General features: G+C 39.2%; 1 long non-coding RNA gene across 1 annotated transcript; it reads left to right on the plus strand.

Annotated features, from left to right (window-relative positions):
• Positions 1–5,675: 5,675 nt before the first annotated feature.
• On the plus strand, positions 5,676–15,424 carry LOC138737625 (uncharacterized). The gene is made up of 3 exons (XR_011341078.1): positions 5,676–5,771; positions 8,172–8,241; positions 15,326–15,424. It is a non-coding gene; the product is annotated as an uncharacterized lncRNA (long non-coding RNA).
• The last annotated feature ends 1,779 nt before the right edge of the window (positions 15,425–17,203 follow it).

The following is a 17,203-nucleotide window of genomic DNA, read 5'->3' on the forward strand; positions in this document are numbered from 1 at the left end:
CTGCCTTTCTAATTGCCACACTACAGTATTGCACTGACGGGGTACACATTCATTAAGATGTTGCCTGGGATGGGGTGCTTCATTTCTGAGGGGAGACTGGATATATTTTTCTTAAAGTAACTAAGGCTGATGGGAAACGTTCCAGAGGTATATAAATTTTGAGGATCACAGAAATGATTTCTCAGGGCTGAGGAATCCAAACCCAGAGGGCATCAGATTAAGATAAGGGAAAGAATTTGAGGAAGAATTTTTTTGCATCCACGAGATATTTCAAATGTGGAAGCACTATTGCAGTTGGTGGTGGAGGCAGTAACTTTCACATTGCTTCAGAAATGTTTAGCTGAAAGCCTAAAAACTCTTTGGCATAAAAGACCAAAGTCTGGGGAAATGGGATTAGTGTAGGTGGGTATTTGAAGACCAGCATAAATACAGTGTGCCCACTATTATTTAATGTCTCTACGATCCAATGTGGAATCACAGTGGACATGATGAAATGACCACACAAGGCATTTTTAGAGTGAATCAAAGGGATTTACTCTTTATCACCCATGCAACCTTTTTAAAGGCCAGAATCACGCGCTCGACACTTGGTGATGTCATCACGCACTGACGTCACGTGGCCAGTTCGATGCCTCCTGGGAGTGGTATGGCCGCCGTAGCGCCGCTACATTTTCACATGGAGGCAATCTCCTATCTCCACTTTCCATGCCACAATGTTTCTGCTTCTATAAGGTAGGCCTTGCTCACATCTGTGGCCTCAGAGTCTGAGACTAGGTCATTGTTATTCTTAGCCTCCAAATATCAGGATCCTTCCACACTTCATCAGATGTAAAATGCTGCTGTCTGCTGCATTAGGGAGCTTGTTGATACTCCCTGCTCTGGAACAAGGGCACCTATTTCTCAAGCCGTTCTCAAAAGCAGACAGACCATCTCAGAGCATTTGCTGCTATTGTAGGTTTCCTCAGTGTGCAGGCACTCACATGACCATGAGGGCTCCCATTCCGCACGTTCACTTGCAGGAAGCTAGAACAATCAGTATGCCCTTGGTGGCAAATCATAGTACCCCTTCTAAATGTCAGTCCCAGGTATACCAGCAGGTTGCTCATTCGTTCTTCACCGGTTACAACTGTCGTTCACCTTTCAAGGGCCATGCAATTTTTGGCTGCTCATTCCTACAGCTGCGTAAATATAGCAAAGTTTGTGACATCTACATCAAAGTTTAGAACTCAGCTGAGATTGCAATAAATCATCGGCAAATGCAAGTTTTCACCAATTGCTGGTGACCCGCAGTATTAACCAGGCAGGGTGTTAGTCTTCTGCTGTGCACTGTATAATTTGGCCACTGGGCACGCCAGCAAAAGTCCCAGGCTCAAAACGTTGCTCACCCGTTACTTTTTATGGATGCTGTGCGACCTGCTGAGTTTCTCCAGCATGTTGCCTGCCAAGATAGAATGTGAAAAAGGAAAGAGGGTAATAGAGAGCAGTGGAGGGACGGCGGAAAAGGGAGAGCAATGGGAGAAGGGAGGAAGAACCTCTCACTGCAACGGTCAGAGGTTCCCACCTGCTTTAAAAGGGCAACAATCATCCCGTTACCGAAGAAGAGCCTCAGTGGCTACCACCCAGTAGCACTAAGTTCTACTGTGATGAAATGTTTTGAGAGGCTGGTCATGACCAGAATTAACGTGTACCTAAGCAAAGATCTGGACTCCATGGCAAATGCAATATCACTGGCTCTCCACTCTGCTCTGGATCACCTCGAAAATAATTAATATGTACGACTGCCCTTCATCGGCTTTCAATACCATTATTCTCTCAGTATTGGTCAAGAAGCTACAAACTCTGGGCCTCTGTACCCCACTCTACAGCTGGATCCTTAACTTTCTCATTGGAAGACCACAGTCAGTACAAATTACAAGCAATGTCTCCTCTTCACTGATCATCAACACAAACCGGGGTAGGGTGGTGGGGGGAGGGTGGGATGGTGGTTGGCATGATGGCATGAGTGGAGTCGTGAAGATATGCCTCTCCCAGGAGCACTAATGAATAACTGCTTAATTTTTTTTTGGAAAATTTAAAAGATTAACAAAGCTTTAGGAACTTACCTGCAAAGTTTTCATTATGGCTTCAAGGCGGGGGAAGACACAGAATCCACCTCTTTCTTTCACCCGCTGTGGGCCAGCCACATATTCTGCAGATAGCACTGTTTATTATAAAGCTGTCCTTTTAACTGATTGATACTTATAATGCCCATTAGAATATGTTTTATGAAGACTGGTTCTTGTTTATGCAGTAAAATTCCTGATATCTGGAATTCAACCAAATGACAGCCTCAAGCAACCAGCAAAAAAAATGCAGAAAATAAATAGGTAAAAAATACAAAAGTTTAAAATTGGCGCTCCCCAGTAGTTAGTTTGCAAATCATGCAACATGCAGTCTCAACCAATCAAAAAATTCATTTATCCGGCATCTACTAATCCCCATAGGATACTGTTTATTTTACTGTATTCATGTCTCCTGTATCCACATCTATAACCCATGACTCCTGTCTAACTCCATATTCCTATTAGCAGTGTAGATGTACATCACAGCTCAAGGATTGCAGCAGTGCAAGAAGGAATCTTCCACCATTTTATCAACAGAAATTAAATTCTATCTCTGCCTGTGAAATGCAAATCCCTTTAATGAAGAAACTAAAGAATAACCCCTGTTGCCAGTTTTGAATTGAATTATTTATTGCTACATGTACTGAGATACAGTGAGACACTGTCTTATGTGCTATCCAGACAAATTAACCCATACTTTAGTGCAAAAATGAAACAAAACATAATCTAACAAAGATAATCACAAAAACAATGCAAAGAATATGATAAGCCTGGGTGTTCAGATTCAAGAGATTATCATTTACTTTGTGAGTGTTCAAGAGCCTGATAACAGCAGGAAAGAAACTTTCCTTGAATCTAGTGGTACTCGTTTTCAATCCAATGTATCTTGTGTCTAGTGTGTGGTGAAGAAGAGAGTGTGACTAGGGCAGGAAGAGTCCTTTAAAAGACAAAGAGTTGCTGGAAGAACTCAACAGGTCAGGTGGGATCCATAGGGAAAAATGGCCAGTTGACATTTCAAGTCCAGACCCTTGATAAAGTGTTCAGACCTGAAAGGTCTGCTCATAATTGCTATCCTGCTGAGATTCTCCAGAAAACTCGATCTAAATGCTTTACACAAAGTGTAGCTTCTTGTCCAAAGACAGCATTGACCGACAGCATTAATACAATTATCTCCATCACTGATAAACCAATTAGTGAAGATTTCTTGAGTTCAGATGTTATCATGTAAGATAAAGATAAATTTTTTTAAAAATGAGAGCACCAGGGATTTATTGATGAAAAATGAGATTTAATTAAACTGGACACAATTGTGAGAGGTCTTGATGTTGTAAATAAGGAAGGATCTATTTCTCACCAGAAATATCAATAATGAGGGCTCTTTGATTCAACATAAACAGGTTTACAGGGGATTTGATGAAATAAAACTTCTACTCAAGTGCTGGTGATGTTTTGGAACACATTGAAGTAGCCATAAACTGGCAAGTTGCCTTTTTACACTGGCTAACCAGTAAATTGGTGGTTCAACGAACCGGTCCAAAATTGCATTTTTACTCTTCACGCTGGAACGATCTTAACTGGTTCTCTGCATCCTTTCACACTCAACACCCGGTATCCCAGAGCAAGAGGGTGCCTATCGTCCAGCGACGACGTCCTGCATACCCCCTGTCCTTTTCACACTGCGCTAACCTGTACGCTGATTCAAAACAAATCAGTGATGATACACCCTGCCAAGGTGGTTCATCCCCAGGGGCGATCTGACACCTGCATACTGGTTCATGAGCGTTCACACTGGCACATTAACCAGTAGATTGGCAGTTAATTTCTGAGTTAAAGTGTCAGTGTGGATGGGGCAATGAACTACCAAGCCAGGATCTATCTGTACTAATGAAATCAGATTTTTTTTGCACTAATTGCAACTTTAAATTTTTAACTATCCTTTGATATTTATTTTCTCTTTTTCTTTCTCATGGCACAATAAGACAGAAATTTGTACAATTGTCATTGTGTACCTATGTGGCTGCAGCAAAAATGGTGTACTTATGTATATGGCAATATATTCTCAGATTCATACTGAAGTAAAGATTGAGCAGAAACCATCATCACATTTTAAAAGTATTTGATTGAGTTGTTGAAATACTACAAAGGAAATGTTGCAGAGTGAATTAGTTTCAGTGCCAAATTCCCTCCTCTTGTGTAATATTGTTCCATTTAATTTGTCAAAAGAAGATGAAAATTAAAATCTGCTCAACTTTCAATGTGAACTAAGAATTAATATTTTATTGCTGGGTATAAAATGCTCATTCCTTAGCTGTCACATGCAATAGTGCAGTGTTAATTTGCTGAGGACTCTTTATTATAACCAGAGGCAATTGTATTCACATTGTGAATTCAAAGTTACTTCCTTGAGATCTTCAGATAACAGAACAAACTTGGCTGTCCTTTGCAATGTATGTGGACCCTGAACTTCTGATTATGTTTACCAGATATCCTTGATTGGTACACCTCATTATAATTGTCTAATCTCCATTTAATCCTATGCTTCCAAACTAGAAAGAATGATTACTAACCACCAAATTAATGCAAATTTGTATTTGGACGAGAAAACCTAAGATCGTCCTCAAAGGGCAAACAATGAGATTAACTACTGGAACCATTTCACCACAGCGTAAGTAGATGAGGTGAATGTTTAATGAGGCTGACACTACGTTGACTGGTTAAGTGTGGCTGTGCTACATTTAATAATTAATACTAGTAAATTTTCTTTTCCACACTGTATCAGTAAAGGATTTTAATTAACCTTTTTTTTACAGTTTAATTGGATTTCATCCCTATTAATGTAAAAGATATTTAGAACACCCCCCCCCCCACCCCAAATTGTGTTGAGGGAATCTACTTTAAATTTAACATAATAGTTTCAATATAATTTATTATAATGGCCAAATGGTTCTAATCTTGAGGAGATGACCATTGGTTGCTGATATGTGTTAAATTATTTTATTCATCTGAAGGAATGCAATTAGGTACTATTAATATCAATGGTGCAGAAATGTTTTCATTGATTTTAATGGAACAGAATTTCAAATGTGTTAAGCAACATCAAGTAGCAACTAATGCAGGCAGCCAAGGATGAATTTTTTTCTTGCTTTCTTTCATTTCTGTAACTTTAAAAACAACTTATTTTCTCAGTTTCTTTCTTGGACTTGGTGCAGGATTGTGACATCACTGAATGACATTGACACACAATTAATACATCACTGCATGAGTTGAGTGCACAAGCTTGGTGTACAATGGTTATGTGACTGCAGAAGCATGGTGCACAATTGTGACATCACTGCATGTTGATAAGATGGGTGTGATGTGTGGCCATCTCCAGATTTATTTTCTGGCAAGGGAATAATAGGAACATTTATATATTTAAATCATTTATTGAAGAAAAATAGTTTTATCACCAGAAAGAATGAAATACTATTTTAATGATTTTTATGATATTGTAAAGAAAATGCAAAAATAAAATATTGCAGATGCTGAAGGTCTGAAATAAAGTCCTGTCAAAACTCAGCAGGTGAAGTGGTATGACTGAGTGAGGAAAAATAGGCTACCCTTTAAAACATTAAGTTTCTCACTCTCCCCCTCTCTCAACTGAATATTTCCAGCATCTTCTATCTCATTGTAAGGTATTTGTTGCTTTGTATCTGCCCTGGTCAATAATTTAGAACTGGTGTTTGGAGAGAGTCTGGAAAGGGAGATTTTACTGAAACCCATCAAAATTTAACATCAGGATGCTTTACTCCCAACATGCTCCTGATACATGTTTGGAGCCACCGTTTTCATGGCCTCATACAATATCACAGCAGGGCATATTTTACACATAAAATGACAGCTGCTGTGCAAGGATTCTAAAAAAATCTTAAAGCATATGAAACTGTCAGATGGGAAATGACAATTTGGCCCTTTAACCCAATGCCACAATAGGATGAGGAAAATACTGTCAATAGATATTTTATTCATTTGTGTTTAGATAGGACAGCATACACGAAGGCCCTGACTAATTTAACAGAGGTTACACCCAGGCAGATCAGTGGCAGGTCTCAGGCCTATCGAGTTAAATTTTGTTGTATCTATTTCAGGTCTGGAAATCAGCCATGGCAATTTTGAATTTAGATTCATATTATTTTTTAAAAATGTTTCAATTATTATTAAATGAAACTATTTTTGGGACCCTCATTTATCATTGATGAAGTATTGATTTCTGCTTTGTTCTGATGTTAATCCTTATCCTATTGAGATTCGGATACACACATTAGATTTGTTGCTTGTTTAGCAACCATTATACAATGCGGCATGGACTCTTTTTTTTGCAACAGGGTTCAAACCAATAATATCTGAGCAGACCAATAAATTCTAATGGATAAATTTTTCTTAAGAATTTTAATCTAAGTTATAATGCAATATTTTGATTGTCATTGAGGAAAAGAATACAATTTATATTTGCAGTGGTTTTGTATTCTGAACTATTCCTTGCAGCAAGTTGAACATACCATTTCATTCTCTATTGTATGCCAACAGTACAAACAGCAGTACATTATGTCCACACTTTATCTCATATTATTCTGCTTTGCTTACATAAAATCATTTAAGAATACAGATGCATTTTTCTTTGTTTCAGTCAAATTAAATCCTGATATTGTTGGGGGGGGGGGGTGGAATATATCCTTTTCAATTAATTTCTTCTTTCTTAAGCAAATGTCAGCATAGTTTAATTCCATAAGCAACTAATATCTTCCAAGGCCCACAGAAGTCTACTTAAAATTAAATCCACTGAATGAATGCAAGAAAACTGAATAAGAATTCAAATTAAAGATGACTAATGGAGAATATTTGCTGGCAAACAAAAGTGGTGAGACCAAACACAACATAGGTTACTGCTGCACTGCACACCTGGACTATGCCTGTGGGTTTAGGGTTGAGCTTCTAGTAGCCAACCATGTTAATACACATCACCATCCCAACAGGCTGGTCTGTTCTCAGCCCCATCCATTGTAAGGGAGAGGCAAAATGTAAACGAGGAACAGCACATTATATTCCTCCTGGACAGTCTTATATTGCAAGCACATTGATTTTTCTAATTTTAGGTAGCCCCCATGTCTATCTGGTTCCACTGTTTCCAACACTTCTTTAGCTTCTGTTGTTCCTACTTTTCTCTCTAGTTCCCATGCCCTCCTACCTCAATGAAGGGCTCAATCCTGAAATATTGGTGATGTATCCTTATCTTTGCTATATAAAGCACACTGTTTGACATGGACTGATCATTTCTACCAATGGATGTAGCCTGACCATTTGAATTCCTTGAGCTGTTCATTATTTGCTCAAAGTAACCACTGTTTTATTTTTCCTCCTTATCACAAAAGCCAATTGGATCATCAGAACTCCAAAGACATACTTAGAGCAAATCAAAAACTCGTTGGCTTCTTGAGCCTCAGCTAAATCTTTGTGATTGTTGAATCTATTTTATTAAATGTCATCACTCTAAAGGCAAGGTTCACCTTTGACTTTAAACGTTCATCAGCTATTCATTTCAAGAAATTTAATTCTGACTCCTAGCTCTGGGAAAGCACAATATTATAACAGAAGGAAATCTTTTACTATCTTTAATGAAAAAAACATTATTGACAATCTTCTCATCATTGATTCCTGAACCAGGGATAAAAATATAATATTTCCCGAGTGAACCAATAGAAAATAACATTTACAATTTTAAACACCTTCATCAAAGGAAACACATTTAAAGTATTCAGCCAAGATTTAGAGCATCATGATATAAACTTTTGCTGCAAGTATAAAATGGACTAAGTAGCCGCATTATAAACTTCATCCAATTTTACTGTTGAGGGCATCAGCCATTTTATGTAATCACTGAATGTTGACGTTCCCACCAATAATTAGATAGAAGCTATTACATTTCACTGGAAACATGGTTGTTAATTCGACAACATTCCAGCCAGGAATTACTTGTTTGACGGGTGCCAGGCCTTACTTGATTACAATGGGTCATCTGCTCTAACTTTCCAGATAGGGAAGAATGAGGATCCGACAGTTTGGAACACCTGAGCAGTATCAGAGGAAGGAGATCAATAGCAAGGTAAGTTAGACACTGAGGTCGAGTACAATACACAAACATGGAGAAACTCAACAGCTCACGCAGAGTCCCTATGAATTAAAGGGTAACTAATATTTTGGGTCTGGACCCCGCTGATTTAGCTTGTACCTGATGAAGGGCCCTGGCCTGAAGCATTCATTACTCTTTAATTCCTAAGGATGCTGCATACCTGCCGAGTTTCGTGAGCATGTTTGTGTCTTGGGAGAGAATGCTCTAAGGACCTATTAGTTCCAGGGTGTCTTGCCTCATTCCTTTGTAGTTTCAGTAAAATTACCTTCTACCTATTGTTTCATCTTGTATTCATATGGATACATGGATGAAGGTAAAGATTCTTTACTCTAAAGTTGATGTAAACAGCACCATAGGGCATGCCATGAGGCAGCAAGCCTCCATTACAGATCTAGCATACTGTGTGTCAGCCCCCTGCTGGCTAATCAAACAGTAAGGCCTTGCTAGTTGCATTGCAACCATGATCACTATCATTGCATTCCCCTTTCTTAAAACAAAAGTAGCTTACTTTTAACTAACATGTTTTCTTTGTATAACTCTGCAATTTTGACTTTAACACCAGGAAATTACATTTTTATTATTATCAACATTATTAACATTATTGAAACTTGTTTTTTGTGTTCATATTTACATGCACTAAAACTTGAAGTGTAAATAAGATAGCACTACTTAATTCTATAACAGAAGTCTTTAAATTTGCTCTACGCGTCTCTTAGGACAGTTTCCATCTGAGTCTATAAATTTGTTTTGTCTTTTAGCCTTACTTGGTTACCAGTGTAGAGTTCTGGTAGATTTTTTGTTCCTCTGTCAAAGTAATACTTTTAATTTTCTTTCTGTTGTTCTTTGAACTTCCTCACTTTCTGCCCCTCTTTTGTTTTAAGGAAGTTCTCCTGAATGGGTAGGTTTGATCTTAGCCTAAGGAGTTGTGCTGGTGACATACCACACTCGAATGGTGTTGAGCGATATACCAGCATGTTCTGGTAGAAGTCTGTTCGACTGTCTTTTGCCTTGTTCATCAGTCTTTTCACTGTCTGGACTGATTTTTCCACTAGACCATTGGACTGTGGAATATGAGGACGACATGGTGTGTAAAAAGTCTTTGGTAAATTGTCAGAACATTAAATTGCAAAGCTGGGGTCCATTGTCTGTGAAAGCTTTGCTTCCCACACCATGTCTCGAGAATATGGTTTTCATACCTATTATTACAGCATCTGCAATGGTGGTGTTCAGTCTACACACCTCTGGATACAAGGAGTAATAGCCTGTGACTACAAGATAGTCCTTCCCTTGACATTTGAATAGGTCAGCGCCTACCTTCTGGTAAGGTCTGTATGGAGCTGGGTTTAGCTTTAGTGGTTCTGCACGATTGCTTGCTTGGTTGCTTGATATTTACGGTATATTGTACACCTTGACACTTCATTTGTTATATAATTGTTGATTCTTGGCCAGTACATCACCTCTCATGCCCTTTACTTATATTTTTCTATGCCAAGATGTCCTCCAAGGATCATTTTTACCATCTCTTTTCTCAGACTATTTTGGATAAAGATTTTGTTTCCTTTGTAGATGATGTCTTCAACCACTGATAGTTCCGCCCTTCAGTTCCAGTTCTCTGAAATGTCAGCTGAGCAGTCCTGCTTCATGTCGGGCCATCAATCCAAGATGTCTTTTCTCAGTTATCTCGGTGTTTCATCTTTGTTTGTCTCTGACTTTATAAGCTCCTTTTTTGCATTTGCTATGGGCAGTGCACTTGTGATCATGTTCACAAAGGCATTTACATCTTCATCCATTTTGGTGTTTGCAGGCTCTCTTATGTCAACAGCTCTAGATAACGTGTCTGCTGTGTACATTAGCTTACCCGGAGTGTACACCACATTCAGTGTATAGTGGTGCAGCCTAATCATTATTCTTTGTATTCTCAGTGGACATACATTTAATGGCTTTTGGAAAAATGCAAACAAAGGCTTATGGTCAGTCTCTACACTGATTGGTTGTTCTGACTGAAACTGATGAAATCTTTAACAGGCGTGTGATGCTGAGCAGCTCCTTTTCAATTTGAGTGCATCGCGTCTCTAAATCTGTCATTGAGTGTGATCCATACACAGTGGGTTGCCAGACATCATATTTTTGCAGAAGAACTGCACCATGCCCACTGTGTGATGTGTCTGATGATATCTTGATGGGTCTCACTGGGTCGTAAAACCTCAGAACTGGTTCCTCTGTGAGCAGTTTCTTTAGTTCCCTCCATGACTTTTCATGCTCGTGATTCCACTCCCATTCAATGTTATTTTCTGTTCGTCTTCTCAATGGAGCCATCTTTTCTGAGGGGTTGGATATGAATTTACCCATATAGTTGACCATTCCATTAAACCTCTGTACATCCTTTTTGCATTCTGGCCTTGGCATATTCCTAATGACGGACACGTTTCTGGAATGTGGTCTGATGCCCTCACTGCCAATAATATCTCCTATAAATGTTAGTTCTGTCATCCCGAGCTGGTATTTCTCTCTATTCCGCTTCAGGTTTGCTTTCCATGTTGCTTCCAGCACTTTCCTTAGTCTCTCATCATGCTCCATTCTCGTGGTTCCCCATACTATGATGTAATTCATTGAGGTATCAACTCTGTCCAGGTGCTTATAGACTATATGGATAGTTCTGTGATATAATTCAGGAGCTGAGGCAATTCCAAATGGTAATGTTAGGAATCTGTATCTGCCAATGGACTATTGAACGTGCACAGTCTTGAATTTGCTTCATCCAATTTTAACTGGAAAAATCCTGATGATGCATCTAACTTGCTGAAAAACTTTGCATTTGCAAATTGTGTCATGATTTCTTCATGCGTCGGAAGCTTAAAGTGTTCTCTCTTTATTGCTCTGTTTAGATCTCTTAGATCCAGACAACAATGAGTGAATTCACCCACTCCATTGGCTCATCTATCTTCTGAATCATGTTCAGGCTTTCTATCCTGCCCATCTCTGCCTTTAGTTGCTTTTGAAGCGAAAATGGAACTTTTCTGCATGGATGTATTATCGGTGGCACACGTTTATCCACTCTGATAATGTGTTCTCCTGGAAGGCAGCCTAGACCCTAGGTCATTGGTTTCCTTCATGAGTTAATCATAGATGGTCCCTCCTTCGCTTTCCACAACAAGAATTTTTTTTTTTAAACGAGGTTCAGTTTCTTACAGGCTGTTAAACATCCTTTGGTACCATGCATTCACCTTACACTGGTATATTGGTACCTGAATATCCTGTCACCTTCAATTTTGTTCCATACATCTTTGGTCTGGGTCTAATCTTCTTAAAATCCATCTCTGATATTACATTAATTTGTACTACAGTATCCAATTTTACTGAAATGTATATGTCATTCACTTTTAATCTCAACATCCAGTCTGTTTCCTTTTTTGTTTTCAGTCATAACATCTACATAGAATTCCTCTATGTCCCTTTCATCTACTGCATGAACCTTGCTTTGTTGCACTTGGTTCCTACAATGGGCATAATGGTTGCTTTTGTTGCACTTATTGCATGTTTTACCATATGCTGGACACTCTTTTGGCAGGTGTTGTGCACCGCATTGACGACATGGCTTTCGATTGTCTCTTTCATTCTTGTTCACTGGCCACGCCTCTCTTTTCACTTTGGTGCTCTTTTTGTTAAATGGTTTATGTCCGTTCTTCCTCACTGCATCCACATTGCAGCTGGTTTCACTGAACAGCTCTTTTGCCTGTGTTTTTACAGTTTTTGCAGCTCTACAGAGTGTTATGGCTTTTTCCAGGTTTAAATTTTGTACTCTTAGCAGTCTTACCCTTACACTATTATCTGGAATACCACACACAAGTCTATCTTTTATCATTGAGTCAGTCAGTCCACCAAATTCCCACGTTTTTCTTATATTTCTCAATTCAGTCACATACTGATCAATAATTTCTTCCTTTTTCTGTACACGTAAAAAAATCTGTGCCTCTCAAATGCCACATTACGTTTAGATATGCAGTATGCCTCAAACTATTCCATTATTTTTTCCAATTTCATTTTGTCTCCTTCAGCAGCAAATGTGAAGTTATTATACACCTCCAGGGTTTCATCACCCATAAGATGTAAGAAAAGTGATGCTTTCACTTTATCTCTTTTCTCATCAGCTCCGACTGTCACTAAATACAATCCAAAATGCTGTTTAAATCTGTTCCAATTTTCAGCCACATTACCTGTCAGCTTAAGTTTTGCTGGTGGGTGTAATCCTTCCATTTTTCACTTTGTTAGCTCCTCTTCACTGATCAGTTGCTGACTTTAGATTTTACCTTTTAAAATATTTTCTTCAAATTTCCTTCATCCCACTTCTGACACCATGTTTCATCTTGTATTCATATGTGTGAGTTCTTAAGACAACAGGTGGATGAAGGAAAAGTTGTTGTAAACAGCTCCATGAGGCATGCCATGAGGCTGCAAGCCTCCGTTACAGATCTAACATACTGTGTGTTATCCCCCTGCTGGCAGCCAAGTCTAATCAAACAGTAAGGCATTGCTAGTTGCATTCCAACCATGATCACAATCATTACACTTATAGCCTGCTATGCAGATCTTTTGGAGGAAATCATGGAGCCTGCTGAGTAACCAACAGCTGTAGTTCATGTGGTGCCTGTTGCAAGGCACCACTGCAGGTGTTGAAATGACAGCAGTGCCATGTAGTGCCAAGACCCGCAGGCAAACCCTGTGTCAATAATCTCTCCAAATCAAATTATTGGAATGGCTTCATCTAAACCTCTTCCTTCCTCTTCCAGTGATCAGGAACAATTCAATTCCTTCGCTGAATAGGGAGTTGCTAACTCTTGGAAGGAATTTCACAACTTTGAGCAACAAATTTTTAAACATAGCTGATAAAATGGGAAACTGTGTACAATGGTGACATTGTGAGATTCACAACTAATGATAAAATAACAACTATATTTATTAACCAACAACGTCCCCAGTTAGAATTGGAGGTAGATTGTTAATTCAATGCAACTTCAATCATAGCACCCAAAGCTCACCATAGAGCATAGAGCAATACAACACAGTACAGGCCTTGCAGCCCATGATGTTGTGCCAACCTATTTAAACCTACTCACAATCTGAATCTTCCCTGCCTCATACCGATAACCATCTATGTTTCATGTATCTATCTGCCTGTCTAATTGCTTTTTAAATGTTCCTAATTTATCAGCCTCCACAACCACCTCTGGCAATGCTTCCACTACTCTTAATCCTGATGTTTCCTATAAACTTGCCTCCCCTCACATTATACATATATCCTCTGGCATTTGCTACTGTCACCATGGAAAATAGAGGCTGGCTGTCCACCCTATCTATGCCGCTCTTAATCTTGTATATCTCTATTAAGTCACCTCTTGTATGTGTATGGTGGAGGAACACGTGGCCACCCTGTCTGTCTGTATCATTGTGGATTTCAGGTGTTCACGTGACCTCCCTGTCTGAAACTTATTCAGAAGTCACATCACCTGCCAATCAAGGTTGGACTCCAGCCACCCATTAGTGCACACCTTACTATTGGCTCATTCAAATGACTCAAGGCCATAATTGGCCACCCAGTCTTTATACTCAGAACAGTATAAAGATTGATGCATGACACAATTCATCCTCTCTGCCTCTTGGTCCAAGTCCCGTACATCACTCCACACCAAGTCGCTACTGTGAACATCGTTTGAGGAGTCTTGGGTAAGGTGTGCACTACACTTAAGTTATGCCATATTACTGCAATAGATCAGTGTTTGCAGAGAGCCGGACACTCATTGGTACAGGGAGCTGGGAGTGTGTTTAAAAGTCTTTGTCTGTGAAGTAAATACATGTGCGGGAGCGAGTAGAAGATAGGTGGCCACTGGTATCTGAGTCCAACCTGGGTTCGATGTGAATGTCTATTAGTTGTTGCATTTGACATCTTTCCCTCTTTGTCTCCTGTGTGTCAATAAAGTTACCTCTGATTGTAACACTTGTGTCTAGACTTATCTGTCTCTGAACCCACTGAACCTAATACTTTCCAACTCAACACCTCTCATCCTTTCTCGCTCCAAAGATAAAAGCTCCTGCTGTATTAACTTTGAGTCATGTGATTAACCTGCCATGCGATTGTCTTTGGGAATTAATCAGATGTTGGAATTAAATGAAGGTACAGTTACCACCTCAAAGTATACAGATCAGAGTTATACCTTTCCCATATTGATCTTCCTCAGAATGCGACCAAAACATATACGAACCTTTACTGAATATGGCTGCAATTGAAGCAACCATGTATATCATGCAAAAAGTCAGAAATTAGGACAGGTACGATGAATATGATCCAGGTCACATTTTTAAAAAATGAAAAATTGCAGAAACCACTATAATTTGAACCAGGTAATTTTTTTTGTAAACCTGTGTAATCACCATACTCAGAAGAGCAAAACAATGAGAGACTAATATTCAAAATACAACATCCAGTAAATTCAAAACCTCTAGCACTTTTTACAATGCATACTTTAACTAAGTTTAAAGAGGAGCAATTATTAAGGGGGTTTGAGACAACAGAGTATGATACATGTACGGATAGTTCATTATTGGACTTGTCTCCCTCAGGCATTGACCTTGTGACCATTGATAAAGATAAAAGATATACTTATCATTTCTGAAGCTTTCAAAAATCCAGCAATCTACAAATTAGAAGCAAGACAGCGACTACAGTCATTCTGCCAAAGATAGTTTCAATAATACCTGAGAGGAATAAGCAGTCAGTCTGTCATTTTGTGGTGTTGAAGCAATTACTGCCACTTCTATTTTTACCTCTGGTACTGCTTGTAAAATGAAAGGTCAAGAAAAAAGCCATGTGGCAGAATCTTGGGAGTTTTCCCTTTTTACTTCACTGTCCAATGAAATGGTTCTTCAGTTTCACCCTGTTATGTGTGAATGAAAATTACACTTGCAAAACTTTTCTTCATTTGTGTTTTCCATTGTTATAACATGCTTTGTTCTTGTTATAAAAAGTAGTCATTTGAAAGATGTAATTTCATTGTTTCCAAAGCTGTAAAATGCTCAGGAATATCCAGCTGTGGCGGTGAAGAATTGTGTCGTGGAACTTGCGATTCTACTCAAGCTATTTCAGCAGCTCTAACATCTACCCACCAATATGGAAAGTTGTGTCGTTGTATCCTGTCAATGAAAAGTTAATGCAATAAAGTGACACTGAGAATTTGTGGAATGGTGAAACGTGAGCAAAGATCCAAATGGCCTATACCTGCTTCTGTTTCTTATATTCAGTGTGAAGTCCACGTAGTCACCATGTGGTCTACTGAACTTGAACATATGTCTATAGTCTAGCATTGTTATTAGGTCAAAATCCCTACCTAACTGAATGATGGGAATGTCTGCATCACATAAAACCACGTGAGGCCCCTGCCCTGAGCTTTGATTTAGTTTTAATTCTTTATCCCACTCTCATTCTGATCAAACAATGAGGTGCTTGTGGAACTCAGTGGGTCAGACAACATCCATGGGTAGAAATGGACAGTCCACATTTTGGGTTGGAACCATTTATCAAAAAAAGGCAATGTCATGCATAACAAGGGGGAAAGAGGGTGGAGAAGGTGCCAAAAACTGATAGGTTAAGGGACAGAAGGTGTGGGAAGTGGAGGGATAGGTTGAGAGAGAAGGTAGGAGGGGAGTGGGTGCTGGGAAGAAAAGTTAGAGAGAAAAAAGAAAATGCAGCAATATATCAAGAAGCCTACTCCATTTTCCTTTCCTCAGGGTCACTCAGCTGCCTATAACTTGCTCCTTAGTTACCATATTACTATAACTGTCATTAATGATCCTCTCAGTCTTGCCAGTGTTCATCCTGCTGCACTTCCAACAGGTGTAGACACCAGGAACAGTGGCCATTCCTTTGATATCCCACATCCTGCAGTATGTGTCAAATATCAAAAAAGTTCTTTCTGCCTGTCCTGTTTTTCAGTTAGATCATGGAACAAATATATGAAATTCTATCCACTTGCCATGGTTCCATTTTCTGTTCCGTCCAGACAAGAAAAACCATAAGAATTTCAGCTTTATAATATCAATTCAATCTTTTTGAGGGCAAGAATTCCACTATTTTGACACTCTTGGCAAAATAACTATTTTCTCATGTTTCTGCTGAAATGCTTGGCCATGTCATTGAATTGTCTAAAGTTCCAAGGGGCCTGACGTGAAAGATACTCTTCCTGTCAGACCTAGTAAGATCAATGTGTCACAGTCTCAAATTAAGAAGTCAATCCATCAGGATTATTCACCCAAAGGCTTGTGGAATTCTCTGCTCAAGGTAGCTGTGCAAACTCAGTCACTGAGTGCATTCAACGTGAAGATTGCTAATTTTATGTAAGACAAGGTAATTGATGGATATTGCAGTAGTGGATGAAAGTGATGTTGAGCAATTGCATGGCAGAGTAGGAGAGGGGTGAAATGTCCAACTCTAGTTCTCATGGTCTGATGTTTTATAAAATTACATTGTTGTTTCTGACCATAATGCATGTGTTTTTACGGAGGGAGGATTGAAAATAGACAAGTAAATAAACTCAAAACGGTCAACCAGTTTACCTATCTCGGCTGCACCATTTCATCAGATGCAAGGATCGACAATGAGATAGACAACAGACTCGCCAAGGCAAATAGTGCCTTTGGAAGACTACACAAAAGAGTCTGGAAAAACAACCAACTGAAAAACCTCACAAAGATAAGCGTATACAGAGCCGTTGTCATACCCACACTCCTGTTCGGCTCCGAATCATGGGTCCTCTACCGGCATCACCTACGGCTCCTAGAACGCTTCCACCAGCGTTGTCTCCGCTCCATCCTCAATATCCATTGGAGCGCTTTCATCCCTAATGTCGAAGTACTCGAGATGGCAGAGGTCGACAGCATCGAGTCC

This window comes from Narcine bancroftii, chromosome 6 (assembly GCF_036971445.1).
Source record: "Narcine bancroftii isolate sNarBan1 chromosome 6, sNarBan1.hap1, whole genome shotgun sequence".
NCBI lineage: Eukaryota > Metazoa > Chordata > Chondrichthyes > Torpediniformes > Narcinidae > Narcine > Narcine bancroftii.